Below are 19,397 nucleotides of genomic sequence, written 5' to 3'. Positions count from 1 at the left end.
GCCAATACCAGGCATACAACATACAATATTAGCCAACACCAGGCTAATATTAATGAGCTCTCACCTAATCAATTAAACCCAGGTGGGTAGGATTATATAAATAAATACTCCTTCCATGCTCTTCTCACTGAAGAAACTGAATAAAGCAAAAAAGAAAGGCTACCCAAGGTAAGCCCTTTGCTGTTTCAAACCCTTCCCAGTGTTCCTCCACAGCAAAAAAGACATTCACAAATAGTACACACATGAGAATCCCAATGCTACATGATCCTGAGCTGCCAGACCGGTTTCATCGCTTATTGGTGAATCATCATCGACGGTGCAGACAGAAGCATGCACCACTGAGCCTTTCAAGCATGTACCACGTGTAAACATCAGCAGCAGTCAACGTCAAAAGCAGGGTCTTCATTTTTCATTTATATGTTGACTGCTTTTGACGTTTACATGTGGTACATACTAGATCGTAATTGGCCTAGTTTCACACACGTGACACGTGTGCATCTGGGAAGTCCTCACCTAGCACAGGTACAAACAAGAGGTATTTATGCATACATAATTAATCTGTCTACACTGTCTATAAATTACATATGCTGCCTCGTTAGTGTCACATGTAGCAAACGACTTACTTTGACATATCCCTGTTACAAGGCAATCGAACCTACGTGAGACACACATACCATACTACGCTTACCACAGCCGAGCTATAGATCCCTCTCCTCTTCCACCGAACAATATACAACCTCAATATACGCTCTTCACAACACAAATTACTCGATTGCTTCCGAGAGAAAAACACAGGCAGTGTCTAACAAGCGCAAGACCTGATCGAGGCCTGGAGGCCAATTATCTTATATTTATCTACATATCTATCTATCAATCTATCCCAACATAGCCCTCGACCTTCTTCAGGATGAAAGAGGAGGCCATGCAAAGTTTGGGTGCACTGGTTCCTGCAGGATATAAATGCATAAATGAACAAACAAACTTTCTTCGTTATATATTAGATATAAACATTGCATGCAAAGTAATAAATAACTCAGCATGCTTGTGAACTTCACAGAATTTCCATAGCACAATGATTCAGGTAGATGAGAGATGCTCATAAGGCTCACATATTCGCAGATCTTTGTGAAAAGACAAGCAAAGTTAATTGCTGCAGTAGACCAGTAAAATGAATTTCTGAGAGTGTGTCTGTTGCATGATATGATGTTGAAGAAATTTTTTTAATCGCCATCCTCATTCATAAATGGAACGCATATGATGTAATCACGATATACCACGAGATACTGCAGAGGAACATTGAAGATGATACGATTACATCATTTGTGACACAATTCTTATTTGTGTTTTTTATTCCGTGATGTTGATCAGAGGTAGTGTATTCATCTTTGGGCTGTCTCAACCCACTTTGATTCTCATCAGGAAACTCGGTGACGAATAGCTAGTCTGCTGCTCCGCAGGCAGGACGTTGCATCATGGAGTACGGAATCGCTTCGCAGGCGATGTTAAGTCCATTGCACTGTCTGCTCGTCCTTGGGTGAGTAATGCGAGTACCTTTTTGTATCCCGTAGTACTTTTTGAAAAGAGTAGGCCATTGTGGTGCGGTACCTCCAACGAAAAGCGGAGAAACTTGAAACATTTAAATAACAGGAGAAACAATGTTTTGGCCATTCGACATACTTTTTATTTTGCTGTGCATACTGTCTCTTTTGCTGAGCTTGGCATATATGAATTGGGATTTTGGCAATCAAGTCGAAGCTGTACTGTACCCGATTTGATGATGAAACCCGAATTTACAACCCATTGCATCAGGAACCACTCACTGCAAACGCTGCAGGACATAGAGCAGACAGCAAGGTCATTGTGGGGCAGTGTTCCGGTCTGCATACAAATAATGTCTGCAGAATGGATGACTTTCAGCCTCGTGCAGAGCAGCTCCAACCCACCCACCATGACCCCTCCTCTCTTCCTTCCCTCCTTATTCTCATCCATCCCACTTTCTCCCTACCAAAATCAGGTTCCGTACAGGGCTGCTAGTAATCTGTCCTGGCAGGAGTATAGGATGCCATTATCAAAGCAATCAGAATGTCAGTTTGTGCGTTTCACATCCTTATCAACGTGTAACTGGATTCGTCGGTACTGGCTTTGAGCCCAGCTTTTGTTTACTCACCTGGGGTACCGACAACGACAACCCAGGCGGTTAATAGACAAGCTGTCGAGATATCCCCAAACAGAGGAGAATCTTCATTTCACATTTTGCACAGAATTAGCCAAAGCTGCTGATCAGTCAATCCTCAGCTTTGGTTAATTCTATGAATTCCAGGTAATTTTTGCATCCGTCCCTCTTTTTAATCGATTATAACAAATGCCTCTTACAGCAAAATTATAACAGTCCATGAAAAGGTGAACTTTTTTTTTTATTTTTCAATGAATAAGTATATTTGTTAAATAAGAAAGCATTTTCTTGCTTGTTATATGCATTCATAAAATGAAAATAAAAAAACAAACCCTTTATTGGAACGTTGTATCTCGTTCCGAGAGCAGTTTGAATGCCCCTCGTACCTACCTGAAGTCTTGTGTTATCTCGATAGCTCACAGGTTGAGTCGTTTTCACTTCGAGCCGTGAGCAGTGCTTCCATCATGCTGAAAGTGTAACATTCGATTCAGACAATGGATCACAGTCTTGCAAACCTTTGGAATCTAGTGCAGATATGATTGTCATTATACAGTTGTGGCTTTTGTTGTCTGTGTTTTTTTGGTTTTTTTTGAATACATGATGGAGGTTTGTGGAACAGCTAGAGAAGAACGGAAGGAAACAAAATGGAAAGGAGAAAACACCAACAGCAGAGTAAAAGTGACGGTGAGATCAAGGGGGATGGGGAGAAGGACGGATTGGGGGTGAACAAGCTGCACACACTGTTCAGTAAATATCGTAACTGATCGTTCAGAGATCAGAAAAGAGGAAAAAATAATCATGAAGTAAAACATTTTTAGTGCTATTACAGCCAAGGCTACAACAAGGCTAAACACATCACTTGCTTTAAAGTCGGCCATGTTGGTGGTCACTTATCCACGGGGTTCACGATGCTCTGAAAGAGAGTCCCAAGCTGAAGATCGAGGAGTAATGGACATTTTCATAAATAAATTGCTCCGGTAAAAAATAAAAAAAAAACAAAGGAACGTTTTACTGCAGGCCTGTTTAACATGCGCCAGATGCCATCCAGCGTTGTGCAGTCGCAGACAATAAAAGGCTGGGGGGGTCGACATGGTCCAGGCCGCTCGAGATAAGGTGGCTTCAAGAATTCACGGGTGTCACGCATTCGTGCCCTTACGGCTTAGTGAACCCTCGTTAGGACATTATCCGAGTGAACAGCTGAGCACGTTCGATGGCCATTTTCCCATCTCCCTGAAACAAATTGCTCATGGCATGCGAGGCACATTCCTGCCCAATCGACAAACGAGAAGGGCATTTCCCTGTCCGTCATTTCTTAAAGGTATTTAGCAATATGAACCCTGAGAGTAGTTGAGTAATCTGCAAGTCTGTTGAGTTCAGTTTTTGCAACCTGAATGGTAGTTTTAAACTTGTATGCTCGTGCTTTATTGTTCCCAATTTGAGACAGGCCGATGCAGAAATAAATATGAAGGTGACAAGCGAAATTACAACTGGAAAATGAGAACTGTATGATAATGTGGTAAAGAGTTATGAATGGATCTTCTGAATGAGGAAAGGCTCGTTTGATGTTTCCATCTAAACATATAACTTGTGATGTGTGATTCAATTTGAATCCCATATGTTCTGATTCTTTGTGTCACATTTTGGTGTATTTTATGAGAAATGGTTGCATAGTGGGAGAAATTCCCACTAAGCAGGCACAGGAATCAAACCTACACCAGTTAGAGCAATGTATCAATGCTTTACAGTCTCAACCACCAGGCTGCTCATTAGGGAACAAGAACCTTCAAAATAAGCTGGCAGGATAGCCCAGAGTGTGCGCTCGCGTTGAATCAAATCTCAGACCAGCTATAAACTGTCACCCATGCAGGATGATACATCAAAGCGTGTGCCGTCCCTCAGATGGACGTTAAGTTCCATGCCCTGTTTGTTGACACGAGTTGATGGAGATTAAGTATGCCGTCATGAAGAGTAGGTGAGTCATCACCAACACTCTGGCCAAATTTTACTCACCTTCAATCAAGCATCAGGTTATAAAGGCGGCCCAAAATGACATTCAGTATTTGGGGTTTGTGCATGTATTAGTGTTGTATAGGGTAAGTTTATTTACTATTAATCATGTTGGGGGAGGGGGGGGGGTAGAGGGCTATACGGAGGCTTTAACCGTTTAACAGCTGTTACAAATATATTGTTTGTTTGGTTCCGGGGCCACAACAGAAGTTTTGCCAGATTTTTGCATCTATTGGTAAAAGTTAAACCATACATCCATATGTGTGTCGTTGCTTGTTAACGCCATATGTGGGTTAAAGAAGGCAATGCGGAGCCTTCCCAGGTCTTAAAATATCCACTTTCGTGATGGTTAACCATATTGTAATTTCCATTCTTTCGTCTAAATGTTGAAAATTATATTTAAAAGACTATTTGAATTACAGATTTTGCACTAGCAATGGCAGTTTAAAAGTGCTTGGCGAGCCAAACTGAATCACCGTAAACACACACAGCGCTGTGCAAAAGGCCTGTTTTCGCATTCATACGTCATTTCGAAAGTCGCATATTCTGGTCTTATCTGAGCGCACACAGCACGTGACTGAATTGCGTCTGCAAATGGAAAGAGGTGGAAGGGAATGTGGAGGGGAGGGGGGGTGAGCATGGCAGGGTTGTTGACAGTGCTGCTGATTAAGGGCCCTTGTAGGTTAGGGCAGGAATTTTGGAATTTGGTCAGGGTGCTGGTGATAACTCACCTACACTCTTCATCAAAAGACACCGTGAGATCTTTCACGTCTTAACCATAATGCGAGGGGACAGCTCCCCAGCTTAACATCTATCCATTCATTGATGCATCACCATCCATGCGACACACCAGGGTGGCAGTTTATGGCCTGGCCAAAAATCAAAACCAGACTAGACAGATCAAAGGCAAGTACGTGACCACTGAGCTATCATGCCAGTCCTTTAAAATGCTGGCAGTTGAACGACCTTGTTAATGTAAACTCATGAGTGAGGCAACTTTGAAGTGGATGTGTGGGGGAGGGGAGTGATGGAGCCGTTTTGGGATTTGGGGTTGGCATGGTCATAGTATCTCACACAAAGGCATTTTCCAATCTTCCATGTTAAATGATAAATGTGCTGCGAGATGCAGCATCCACAGCTGGCACTGCACTAGAAATAGCAGTTATAAGTTTAATTCCATGAGCTTCCATAAGTCTTTCTCTTGTCAGTCTTCTTGTTCTTCTGTGAGCTTCCATAAACTCTTCCATGAGCCTCGCTCTTGTCGATAATTTTTTTTTAATCCCACCGACCCCTTCAATGTTTGAACTCAGACTAGGCAACAAAATGGCACACAAGCTACCAAGAGAGCCAACCTATATTTCTAAATCGAATTACCATGTTTTTTCGGCGTACAAATGGCTACTTTTTTCCCCCCGGAATTCTGGGCCTCGATTTGTATGCAGAATCGACTTATCTATGGGTTAATAAATTTAATTGCATCAATGAAAAAAAAATGAGCAAAGTATGATATTGTCTGAAATAAATTGTATAATAGTTAATTTAAAACACATGACAGTAAGTTTCCACTCAATGTCCTGGATGCGTTCCTATGGAAAGTGCGACATTAAGCAAATCAAGATATTCCCATAGAGTTGAGATGTTATAATGGGGCAAAGGAGGGTGCATTCCTAGGACACATTTTCGACGTATTGGAGACAAATATTCAACAAATCAAGAAACAACAATAAAAAGAGCAATCAGAGATTGCAGACCCTCGCCAGGACTTGTTTTATGTGGTGTTTGTGTATTTTGTATGGTGTTTATGTCCTGGTGTGTTATGTAATTAATAAGAGACATAATTATAACTGCCACTTTATAACTGCTGGAAGTGATAACCGGGTACCAAGACATCCTGCTTTAATTGGACACCTGACCCTGACTGATGACGTTTTTAAAAATTATTATTCAATTGAATTTATAATGGGATTGTAATAATTAAATTTATATCAAATGGAAGACCAAATAGGAACAGTCCTGCATTGGAGTCATCAGAAGGAACCCAAACCAGCAAAAAGCAAAGATGAAGTCATCAGAGGAACCTGCATCGGACTCTGGTTTCAGCTGCAACTCCTCTACCCTCAAACCAATCCAGGCACAGCCAAGTGAGCCTTATTCAAAAAGTATAAATATCAAAAAAATCAAAAAGAACCTGGATCAAAAAATTAAATAATTAGGGCTGCCAGACCACGAGTCTAATCAAGTATAAATTTAAAACATGTATTCCCTATCACAGCTCGATCATAATTGTGAAGTTTCACGTCGATTGATTAAGCGGTTCCAGAGAAACCATTATTTAATATTTTTCTTCAATCCAATATGACTGCCAAACCATATGACCTATCAATTACTCCTTAACAAAATGGTACACCCATGGCTTGGGGAACATTTGTGTGAAGTTTCTCCTCGATCTGTTCAGCCATTCTGGAGAAGAAGATTTTATAAATAGGTTTTAGGGTAAATCCAATATGGTTGCTAAACCATGTGACCTTTCACATCATATGTGTGAACATTTTGTTCCTCATGGATAGACGGTCATACGTGTAAAGTTTTGCCTCAATCTGTTCAGCCACTTCAGAGAAGAACATTTTTGAAGGTTTTTTTTGTTTTTTTTTAGCATTCAACAATATGGCTGCTGAATCACGTGCCAGATGATGTCATCAATTTTTTTTTCTGTGGACCATTTTATCCTGAGATGACCCTCAAAAATATTCATACTGATCAGATGTTGTGTTCTTACTATACAATTATGACATCGTAACAAAGGCACCTATGACATCATAAAAAATTCACTTATTCTCCATGAGTACTTGCTATGTGCCAAGTTTAAATTTTTTCCCGTTTTTCCAACATGGCTGTCACACCACATGACCTATGACACCATATTTATCATCAAACCATTCTACATGAGTAGTCGCACCTATGGTGAAAATTTCATCTCAATCCGACAAGCGATTGCGAAGAAAAGTACTAAAGTTCTGTGCGGACAAACAGATAGACAGACAGACAAACAAAGAAATGAAAAATCACTCATAGAGTGACAACTTGGTGAAACGGAACGGCACTCCGTAGAGAACATACCTCCGACAGGCTGAATAGCTTACATTTTGTATGCCACTGAAAGGTCGGATCTGATTCCGGACCTTAACCAAATACGAATCGGCTTGTTCTTGTCACCTGATCAACTCTTCCACCTCGTTTTGTCACAAATCATCCACAACTTTTAGAGATAACATGCTATACATAGTTTTTCACCCCATCTCTCAATGGTGAAGAATCAGTTAAAAAGTAAATAATTATTGTATCCAGAAGATGAATCTTTTGTTGAGAAAACCAAAGCTCGGTGGCCAAACATTGTGTGCTTGTATTACAGTGCGTCAGATGTTCATTTTTATTCAGTACTACACTGTGACAAAATGTCATGTGCTATGAACCAGTGCTGATAATGATTGCGTCACTTGTTTAATAAATCCTGTACCTCTACATGAAAACAAACATGTTGAAAAACGATTTACATTCCTCATCTATAATACAAAAAGAGCTCAATCCCAACTGACTGGAAGAGGGGCCTTGTTGTCTCTCTCTGGAAAGGGAAGGGTGATCACCAAGACCGCAACAACTACCGAGGGGTGACCCTACTCTCAGTCAGTGCCAGGCAAGGGCAAGCAGTGCCATCTGCTTGAGCACCAGTGTCCAGAGCAGTCAGGTTTTACACCAAAGAGTTCAACGATTGACCGTATCCTTGCTCTTTGGGTCCTCACCGAACGCAGACGAGAGTTTCTGCAGGGGCTGCTTGCAGCCTATGTTGATCTCTGCAAAGCGTTCGATTCAGTGAATCAGGATTCCCTCTGGAGGATTCTAGGTCTTCTGTGGGGTGCTACCAAAACTGATCGATCTGAGGTCTGAACTCTACTCTGGTACTGAGAGTGCTGTGAGATGTAGTGGTACCATCTCTGACTTATTTCCAGTTGTTACTGGAGTTTGTCGGGGTGTGTTCTCGCCCCCACACTTTTCTGCACTTGTATGGACTGGATTTTAGGGAGGATGTCGGAGAGATCAAGCTGCATTGCATCGTTTGGGAATGTCAAGATCTCTGACCTTGATTTCGCAGATGATGCGGTCATCTTTGCGGAGACTTTAGATATCCTTTTGGGGGCCCTTGAGGTGCTGAATGTGGAGTCGGAGCCGCTGGGATTACGGGTTTCCTGGGTCAAAACTAAGATACAGGCTTTCAATGACATCTTGGATGCTGCTATCCTGTCTGTGCCTGTTTGTGGTGAGCATCTTGAGGTCGTGGAGAGATTCACTTATCTTGGCAGTGAAATTCAAGTCTCTGCTTGCTGTGAGTCATAGGTAAATAGACATCGAGGTCGGGCCTGAGGAGTCATGGATTCACTGGATAATGGGGTGTGGTGCTGCCAGTACATGTGAGGGAGGACGAAAGTCTGAGTCTTCAGGTCCTTGGTGCTTCCAGTCTTGCTCTAAGGATGTGAGACTTGGACTCTGACCAAGGATCTGAGACGGAGACTTAATTCTTTTGGTACCAGGTCTCTTCGGAGAATCCTTGGCTATCGCTGGTCAGACTTTGTGTCCAACGAGAGATTGCTGAGACTCAAATGAGATTTGTTACCTGCATAGTCCGTGAGCGTCAGCTGTGGCTGTATGGACATGTGGCTCATTTCCCTGACGCTGATCCTGCTCACCAGATTGTCTCAGGGAGAAAGTCTCCTGAGTGGAGGAGGCCAATTGGCCGACCACGTGCCTCGTGGTTGCAGCAGGTTGATCAGCATCTCAAGGAGATGGGGATGGGCCAGGCATCTGCCTGTGGGATGCCAGCCGGACGCCCCTGGAGTACCGGCGAAAAGTGGACGCAGCAACGTGCTGCTCTGGAGCATGCTCCCATACCTGACCCTGACCTGATCTCAGTGTCTCTGCCTTCGCCCGTCTGTCCCTGCGTGCATCCGTCCCTGCCTTCGTCCATCCAAAATTGCCCTAAAGGGGGTACCACTAATCAAGCCCAATCTGCAAACAATATGATATAATTGAGTCAGGTGAGGATAGATGGGCCAGTTTCAAACAGTATGACATCGTTGAGTACGGTGACGATAGATGGGCCGGTTTCAAACAGTATGATATCATTGAGTAAGGTGTCGATAGATGGGCCGGTTTCAAACAGTATGGTATCATTGAGTAAGGTGACGATAGATGGGCCGGTTTCAAACAGTATGATATAGATGAGTAAGGTGTCGATAGATGGGCTGGTTTCAAACAGTATGATATCGTTGAGTAAGGTATCGATAGATGGGCCGGTTTCAAACAGTATGATATAGATGAGTAAGGTGTCGATAGATGGGCCAGTTTCAAACAGTATGATATCGTTGAGTAAGGTGACAATATATGGGCCGGTTCAAACAGTATGATATAGATGAGTAAGGTGTCGATAGATGGGCTGGTTTCAAACAGTATGATATCGTTGAGTAAGGTATCGATAGATGGGCCGGTTTCAAACAGTATGATATAGATGAGTAAGGTGTCGATAGATGGGCCGGTTCAAACAGTATGATATCGTTGAGTAAGGTATCGATAGATGGGCCGGTTTCAAACAGTATGATATAGATGAGTAAGGTGTCGATAGAGGGGCCGCTTTCAAACAGTATGATATTGTTGAGTAAGGTGTCGATAGATGGGCCGGTTTCAAACAGTTTGATATAGATGAGTAAGGTGTCGATAGATGGGCCGGTTTCAAACAGTATGATATCGTTGAGTAAGGTGACAATAGATGGGCCGGTTCAAACAGTATGATATAGATGAGTAAGGTGTCGATAGATGGGCTGGTTTCAAACAGTATGATATCGTTGAGTAAGGTATCGATAGATGGGCCGGTTTCAAACAGTATGATATAGATGAGTAAGGTGTCGATAGATGGGCCAGTTTCAAACAGTATGATATCGTTGAGTAAGGTATCGATAGATGGGCCGGTTTCAAACGGTATGATATAGATGAGTAAGGTGTCGATAGATGGGCCGGTTCAAACAGTATAATATCGTTGAGTAAGGTGTCGATAGATGGGCCGGTTTCAAACAGTATGATATCGTTGAGTAAGGTGACAATAGATGGGCCGGTTCAAACAGTATGATATAGATGAGTAAGGTGTCGATAGATGGGCTGGTTTCAAACAGTATGATATCGTTGAGTAAGGTATCGATAGATGGGCCGGTTTCAAACAGTATGATATAGATGAGTAAGGTGTCGATAGATGGGCCAGTTTCAAACAGTATGATATCGTTGAGTAAGGTATCGATAGATGGGCCGGTTTCAAACGGTATGATATAGATGAGTAAGGTGTCGATAGATGGGCCGGTTCAAACAGTATAATATCGTTGAGTAAGGTGTCGATAGATGGGCCGGTTTCAAACAGTATGATATAGATGAGTAAGGTGTCGATAGATGGGCCAGTTTCAAACAGTATGATATCATTGAGTAAGGTGACAATAGATGGGCCGGTTCAAACAGTATGATATAGATGAGTAAGGTGTCGATAGATGGGCTGGTTTCAAACAGTATGATATCGTTGAGTAAGGTATCGATAGATGGGCCGGTTTCAAACAGTATGATATAGATGAGTAAGGTGTCGATAGATGGGCCGGTTTCAAACAGTATGATATAGATGAGTAAGGTGTCGATAGATGGGCCGGTTTCAAACAGTATGATATAGATGAGTAAGGTGTCGATAGATGGGCTGGTTTCAAACAGTATGTTATCGTTGAGTAAGGTATCGATAGATGGGCCGGTTTCAAACAGTATGATATAGATGAGTAAGGTGTCGATAGATGGGCCGGTTCAAACAGTATGATATCGTTGAGTAAGGTGTCGATAGATGGGCCAGTTTCAAACAGTATGATATAGATGAGTAAGGTGTCGATAGATGGGCCGGTTTCAAACAGTATGATATCGTTGAGTAAGGTATCGATAGATGGGCCGGTTTCAAACAGTATGATATAGATGAGTAAGGTGTCGATAGATGGGCCGGTTTCAAACAGTATGATATCGTTGAGTAAGGTATCGATAGATGGGCCGGTTTCAAACAGTATGATATAGATGAGTAAGGTGTCGATAGATGGGCCGGTTTCAAACAGTATGATATCGTTGAGTAAGGTATCGATAGATGGGCCAGTTTCAAACAGTATGATATAGATGAGTAAGGTGTCGATAGATGGGCCGGTTTCAAACAGTATGATATCGTTGAGTAAGGTATCGATAGATGGGCCGGTTTCAAACAGTATGATATAGATGAGTAAGGTGTCGATAGATGGGCCGGTTTCAAACAGTATGATATCGTTGAGTAAGGTATCGATAGATGGGCCAGTTTCAAACAGTATGATATAGATGAGTAAGGTGTCGATAGATGGGCCGGTTTCAAACAGTATGATATCGTTGAGTAAGGTGTCGATAGATGGGCCGGTTTCAAACAGTATGATATCGTTGAGTAAGGTGATGATCGATGGGTCGGTTTCAATTTACATGAAAACAAAAAATAAACCAATGTCACCCGCAGGGTGACCCATATCTTGCCAAAAGGTGACCACGTGTGACTTCTTTAAGGTCACACTGAGGTGAACAGAGCTGCTATCCACCAGGAGCGACTCCTTGAGGAATATCTGCCTACGAGAGATTCCGATGAGAATCGTTCTACAGAGTAACCATGAAAAATATGTGTTTGCCTCATAACGTCACCAAATGACGTCATAATGTTTCAAGCTTGACATATCTAGAAAGCACTCATCGAGGTGTTCAATTTGAGGTACTACACGATATGGTTCCTAAAACTTGAAAATTTGACCTTGGGGTCAAATATGTTTGACCTCAGGTGCTAACCATGAAGGTCAAGGCCAATCGCCACCAAAAATTAACCAGCTGAGCGCCAGACCATGAACTATATTCCCATAAAGTTTGGAGACGATTCGATTAAAATTACTCAAAAAATAACGGTTTCGTCGACTCCCCTGATTTGCGACAGTGACCTTGACCTTTGACCTTGACCTTCAAAATTTTGTGCACTGAAAGGGACCTCTATAGGCCTCTGATATGCGAAGTTACAAAAATTTCCAATGATAACTGTGCTCTGCAGAATTTTTTATACGTGATTACAGACAAACAAACAAAAAAACAAAAAAACAAAACAAAAAAAAAACATACAAGCTGACTAACATATCTTGCAAAAACTTCGTTTTGGCAAGATAAAAATCTTCCTCCTTGATCTTCTTCTTTATTTATAATAATAGTGAGTCTCATTCAATCCCATTTCTCATATCGATTAGATTCAGAAAACGCTTGCTATATTCAATACTTTCTTTTTCAACATTCCCATTTTATTCCTACTGGAATACAAGACCCGTCGCTTCGCTGACGGAAATCCTAATCTTCGCTGTTATGGCTAATCAATATGGCATGAAGATAAAGGATTCCTCGGAGTGGGGGATAACCAACGTCACAAGTTGGCATTTGCAGTTTCGCCACGTGTGCCCATGTCCCCATAAAATAATTTAAAAAATAAAAAAAAACATGTAATCACAAACCTTCCCGGGTGATCGCTGAATCCACAGCCGTTGGATTTATTGAAATCCGTTAATCCGTTCTCAAGTTATAACACGACAAACAAACAGACAGAAACACAGCTCCTTTTATAATACAGATAACAATAATATATCGCCCGATCAAACAGTATTTCTGATTATACACCACCTTTCACTCTACTTTCAACACAGGTGAGAAAAAGATACCGGAAAAAAGCAGTTGATGTGTCAATAATTTATTGGCATGCTTTTTAAGGGTGAAAGTTAATTTTTTGCTGGGTACCCCTTTAAGTTTATCTGAAAGGTGGTCCCACAAAGTAATTAAAATAATATGCACAAAACTGCTCATTAATATTCCTAACCCTGGAAGTACCATAGGCAGTGATGCGTTGTGAGTGTTAGGGAGGAATTAACACCTCCATTGTTTTGTCTGACTGACAGTTTTGCTAACTACCATAGTTGATCTAGCTTCATCTTACACTTCAAATTTACTTTTCCATGAGCAAGGGAAATAAAAATGGGAAAATTAGCTAATTCGACTTCTACTCCACATTGACTTATAGGTACAATATTTAAATATTTCCTGCATGACAAATTGGGAAATATTGGCCTTATTATGGTTTCGTATGAATTGCCAATTTTGGGTCTGGCAAAATGCGCTTGGACCACTTTCCCTTCTTTTCACTTATTCACATTAATTTTGATAATATATATTTTTAATTCAAAACTTTATAATAAAAATTTTATTTCACTGCAAACCATGTATCATAGATTAAAGAAACCCACAGAAAAAAGTTTTTATTGCAAAGCTAATTGATACACAATGTTTTTGCTTTTCCCATTTGAGGTGAGGACATACAAATTATTTCTAGTTCCAACTCTTGAATACGCTGCACAAAGTTGTCCCTGAGAAAAGCAAGGAGTCTCCAGATGAATACCTGCAACCTTAAGTGACCGTCCTTGAGCTTTATTGATGGACATCGCAAAGGCAAGATGCACTGGAAACGGCAGCTGCTTGAATTTGAAGGGCATGTCAGTCGGAATGATGGGTATTCATGGTATGAATACATCCTCATCCTTTGCACAACCTGCCGAGATTGTTTCCTCAATGACATGAGGCATCAGATTTTTTTTCTGTGCACAATCTTGTGCCATTGCACAGTCTGGGTACATTCAGGTTTCTCAGGAGCAAGATGGGAGAACCAACTTTGAGCACCAAGTTATGTGGTGGCATCTCTGGAGGCTTGAGAGAGTTGAGAAACTTGTTGACATCCACAACTGTGTCGACTGATTTGTAGGATTGAACATCTCCAGGCAGCTGTTGTTGAATCTGCAACTTGACATTCACATTGTTATTTTTTGGAGCAAGAATGGCTCGTTCACGAAGCCATTTGTGATCTATGAAATGCTGATGGATGTTTGGGAACACACTGGTTTTCAGGACTTCAATTGACTCTACTGCATTGCAAAAGCTGTACGAAATACTGATGGAGTCTACTGGTTGCGTCAATTGGCACTTTTCCATCGCCAAGAGTGAGCAATTGATTAGCAGTCACCAGCAGACACATCACCCTGCAAGTGAACTCGCATGTTGATCATAAGTTCCAGTTTGTGCACGTCTCAGGAGATATTAAGCTTTCAGGCATGCTTTAAGTTCATCAGCCATTGTTCCCTTTGGAATAACTGGCAGCGTTTCATGAAAATCTCCAGCCAAGTTTACAACAACTCCACCCACTGTGTTTGCTGCTTTGGTCTTGAAAGGATCGATCGAGTACCTTCAATGCGTGTTTGGGGGACATTGTGCACTCATCCCACACAATGACCTCATACTCTTACAGAACCTTTACTTGTCCTGTTTCTTTGATGATGTTGCAAAGCGGACTCTCAGAATGTGCAGGGTTAAGAAGCAGCTTTAAGGTTGAGTGAACTGTATGACTGTTGGACGTATTTTGTAATATTTTGTAATTTTGTAATCGTGGCATCCCAATGTGAAGCAATGTGGCAGCAATTCTGGAAGAGGCCACAACAATTGCAACTTTTGATTGTTGTCGGCATTTGGTTAGAGCAAATTGATAAGAAATGTCTTTCCTTTTCCACTTGGTGCGTCCAGGAAAAAATATTCCTGTGGTTTTCCTATTCACCAGGTCGAAGATGGCATTGCAGACAGCTCTCTGATTGGCAACCAACAGTGGCTCCTTTGATGATACATACCCAGCCAACTGGTCCATGTCGTAACGTGGTTGTCTCAGCATTTCCTTGCTCAGTCGATCACCAAGATTTATTTCGGGAGTCGGAAGACCTAGCTCCTCAACATCCTTGCCAACCATCTTCAGAACTTTGTCTTCGAGGAGGATCAGTGCCTCGTTGAACATGACAGGGTGTAAACCAAATACCTCCCAGGATTTTGTCTGCAAACTTGCATAACAATGTCTTCGGTCAGGCTTTCTTTGTGGGACTCCAATAAGTGTCTTGGATTGGAAGGCCTGCATGTGGTCAGCAATATGGCAAACAAATTTCTCATTCTTGCAGGTGGCTGAGTTGTAACAGCTTGGAGCATCGTGGCATCCCAATGTTGATTATCCTCAAGCAAACCTCATATTTGGCAGGTATCACAAACTATTGCACAGATCTGGCCATTAACAGTCCTGACGGCATCAAACAAAGGAGGTGTGTAGTAGACAGTGTGTCGGAGGAGTCACAGGAAGAAGCATTAAAAATTATTTGGATGCACAGCATAGACACGACCAAGGGATTCTGTTCTCTTATGCCATCACATCTGGGTACAGCGGCTCTCTGAACTCGTTGCTTGAAAACTTTTCTTGATGCATCCCAAGTGTAGCACTTGGGCACATGACAATATAGCAGCATTTTGGTGGTCGTCTTTACCATCTATCTATAATATACAAATGAAAGGAGCAGGTTTGGGGGGGGGGGTGGGTGTCGTCTGGTGTGTCCAGGGAAGTAACTGATGGCTTTAGGGAGTTACATTTGTGTAAATATTGATTTTTGTTCAACATATATTTAAACATATGTGTAAGGGGGTTTTAGACATGGAGCATGCGACACAATCTTATATCAATAAATGTGCTCGATACTGCAAAATACCTTGTGGTACAGTGGTAAGTGTTTTTTTTTTACACACTAGCAAGCAACTTTGCATAATGGAACACATTAACTGCAGGAAGATTGTGCCACATGCCATACATACAAAACCACCTCTACCTGGAAGAGATGTAATTGGCTGCAGATTATTTCATGATCACCACAGAGCCCTGCCATGAACCTCATCAATTGCATCTGGGAACATCGTTCGGGAGCTGCAGAATATCCGATCTTTGCCGAGTAATACTTAAGAGCTGCAACAAAATCTACTCCACGTTTGGCAGAATCTGGTTTAGGTTGTAATACAGAATATCATTGATTCGATGCCTACCTTCATGGGTTCAAGTTCTGTATAATGCCAAAGGACATGCTATCAGATACTATGCAGTCAATTTGATTATTTTTCTGTCACAGATTGTTAAAATAAAGTTTGTTTTCAATCAGGGCTGTTCATTTACACTGAATGTACAATTGCCACTTTAGTTGCATTGTTTTCTTCCGACACTTTTAAAGTGCTTTGTTCAGTAATGTCGATTCTGGTGTTTGCTAGATATTATCACAACTAGCAGATACCCGTCTATGACAGGTATGGGGGACAGGACGGATCACAATACTTGGTTTCGGTAGTTTCTTTGGATGTTTTGCGCCGCATTCAACAGCTCAGTTCATATTGGTGGCGTGTCTGGGTGCCCATGGTAGACTTTGAAACCGGTCGCTTTAGATTGTTGGCCTTGACACATCGTGCTGGATGAGTAACACAAACGATTTGACATATTCATCATTTCTATATTACCTCCATCAACAGATTAACAACATGGCAGGATAAAAGTCGTAAATGCTGAGTTGAGCAAACATCCTGAACTCATGGACTGAGTTAAGTAAAGCACGTCGTCTGGGACCCGGCCGTCGGTTTGCCACCGAACGCTGCTGTTTGTGACGTCATCGATTCCCTCTTTGAAAATGCTATCTTTTTTCGATTTTTTGAATCCACTATCACCTGCGTAAATACATGGGACACATAATGTGAAGATTTCCAAAGTAAGAACAGAATATGTTCGGAGAAAAGTGTGTTAGAAGTTCCAGGCTTACGCCCATTATTATTTTATAATATATATTACATTATGATTATATTAATATTATGATTATGATATTCGATTTTTTGAATCCGCTAGCACCTGCATAAATACATGGAACACATAATGTGAAGACTTCGGAACTATGAACAGAATATGTTCGGAGAAAAGTGTGTTAGAAGTTCCAGGCTTACGCCCATGATATTATGATGATGCGCGACTTTCAAAATGACATAATCCACCCCAGAATTCTCAGTGCGCATGTGAAGAAATCCCAAGAAATAGCAATTCTTCAAGGCACCAAAAAGTTTATCGTGTATCCGAAATAGGGAATGTTACCTAAAATGGCTCACAAAGCTTCCAAAGGAAGCAGAAAATACTTGGAAAAGTAGCAGTGAGAAAGGGCTGTGCCTCTGCACAATGAAATAACATTCTCAGCTCACCGAACGGGCACCTGCTCATACTGTAAACTCACGTCCATGTGCTACACAAACCCCCATCGGGGGTTTGTGTCTGTACCAGTGAACTTTGAACCTTGTGGGAGTGTCTTCTGTGAACATGGCAAGTTTGGTGATTTATTTAATGGACATCTACAATTGGAAAGATGATGCTGTGTGTCATTACCAAGTAATGGTGACCAACCCTTCAGGCAAAGGACATCTTTGTGACATGAAAATATTGACTGAGTGCTTTGGAAAACTGATGGGAAAGGCATATCTTGTGTTTCTGAATGTACAGGGTAAGTTTCAAATGAAATGATAATATTTACTATAAATCAGGTTGGGGGAGAGATATGGGGTGGGAGCTATGGAGGCTGTGAGGGCTGTTATAAATATAGTAGGATGTAAGACCCGTCGCTTCATTGATGGGAATACCAATCTTTGTGCAATTGCTAAAAAAAAAAAAACCGGTTGTTGTTAATGGGCAAAATAATATGAGGTGGTGTATAGATACCGGCCAAGCCATACACTCAGGGAGCGAGGAGGGGCAGCGTGTTCATGGGATATTCATCACTGCCTTTTCAGATGCTGAATTCTGAATAATATGCAACAACACACCAAGAGGAAGATCAAAACAAAAACAAATTCTCGCCCTCCCCTCCTCCTTTCTTTAGATGCAGGCACGCCGAGACTGAGCTCCTTTTATATCATAGATTGCTTCTTTGGTTCCAGGGCCACAAGGGAAATTGTACTACATTTTTGCATATATTGATAAAAGGAGAAGTGTCCGTGTGTGTGTGTGTGTGTGTGTGTGTGTGTGTGTGTGTGTGTGTGTGTGTGTGTGTGTGTGTGTGTGTGTCTGTGTGTGTGTTTTAAATACAGTAGCTCCAATGTGACCGCTTGCTTGTATTAACAGGAAATGATAGGAACTCAACTCCACTAAGTGTCATCCACGGATATTTCTCATATTCCTGGAATTCTGTGAGTCCAATTGACATCCAAGAACACAACAATTGTGGTCAACCATTTTTCAATTGTCACTCTTTCATTTAGACGCTGGAATTAATATTTAAAAGACGATTTCACTTACACATTTCGCCATCCCAACGGCAGGTTAAAAGTGTCCGGACGAGCAGAAACGGGTCAATGAAAACACACACACACACACACACACACACACACACACACACACACACACACACACACACACACACACACACACACACACACACACACACACACACCGCATGTGCAAACGGCTTCGTTTAACATCCATACATCATTTCGAAAGTCGTGTTTTGTGTCGATACTCTCTTCCAATTAACTTACACATTTCACAGATCAATGCTCATGCAACTTTCTTGCGGCTCCCTTCTTTCATCCCCTCCCCACGAGTTGAGGCTTTGAAGTGCCAATTTACTTAATTGCTATCTTTGTGTGATCTGGCATGCATTTCCATCAAAACAAAGGTTTTAATCTACATTCTACAAGGTCGGCAACCTATCAGCACTACTCTATGCCTGCTCTTGCCCGTATTGCATCTACAGCCAGAGTGAAAACTTGTTTTAATTAAAATTCAATTTGAGTCTTTACTTTTGAAATATACTTCATAAAGCATTAACTACAAATCGTGTGGAGGTCAATGAGTGGTTATTGATAAGGCAGAGTGGCCAGGGATCTGATTTTGTAGCTGGGGGAATCTCAATTATGCTCCCCCCCCCCACCTAAGGGTGCAGCATCTATACTTTGAAGGGTTCCAAAAGGGATTCAAATTGTGGAGACTCGGTCCTCTACTTGTTCATCCTGTAGTTCATTTTCAGCAGTTTAATCATCATCCTTGCTTGTATAGTTCTTGCAAGAAAGAATAAACAAGTGAGCAGTGTAAAAAAATATTGGCTATGCTCGTGGACCTCCATGGAGACGGCCATATGGCACATTTGAGCACTCAAGAAGTTCCCATACGGTTTTTGAAAAACTGTTCATGGTTGGTGGA

At 41.6% G+C, this 19,397-nt stretch overlaps 1 long non-coding RNA gene across 1 annotated transcript in view; it reads left to right on the top strand.

The window, feature by feature from the left end:
- The first annotated feature begins 1,385 nt into the window (after positions 1-1,385).
- The window catches only part of LOC147027820 (uncharacterized), a 33,417-nt gene continuing 15,405 nt past the window's right edge, over positions 1,386-19,397 (top strand). Inside the window, exon 1 of the long non-coding RNA XR_015057304.1 lies at positions 1,386-1,534. This is a non-coding gene — a long non-coding RNA (uncharacterized LOC147027820). The remainder of the gene's footprint in view (positions 1,535-19,397) is intronic.

The sequence above is a fragment of the Eptatretus burgeri genome, chromosome 4 (genome assembly GCF_056783735.1).
Source record: "Eptatretus burgeri isolate ZD-2024b chromosome 4, Ebu_testis_v1, whole genome shotgun sequence".
NCBI lineage: Eukaryota > Metazoa > Chordata > Myxini > Myxiniformes > Myxinidae > Eptatretus > Eptatretus burgeri.
Note: the sequence above shows the minus strand (reverse complement) of the source record. Positions and strands in the feature narration are given on the sequence as shown.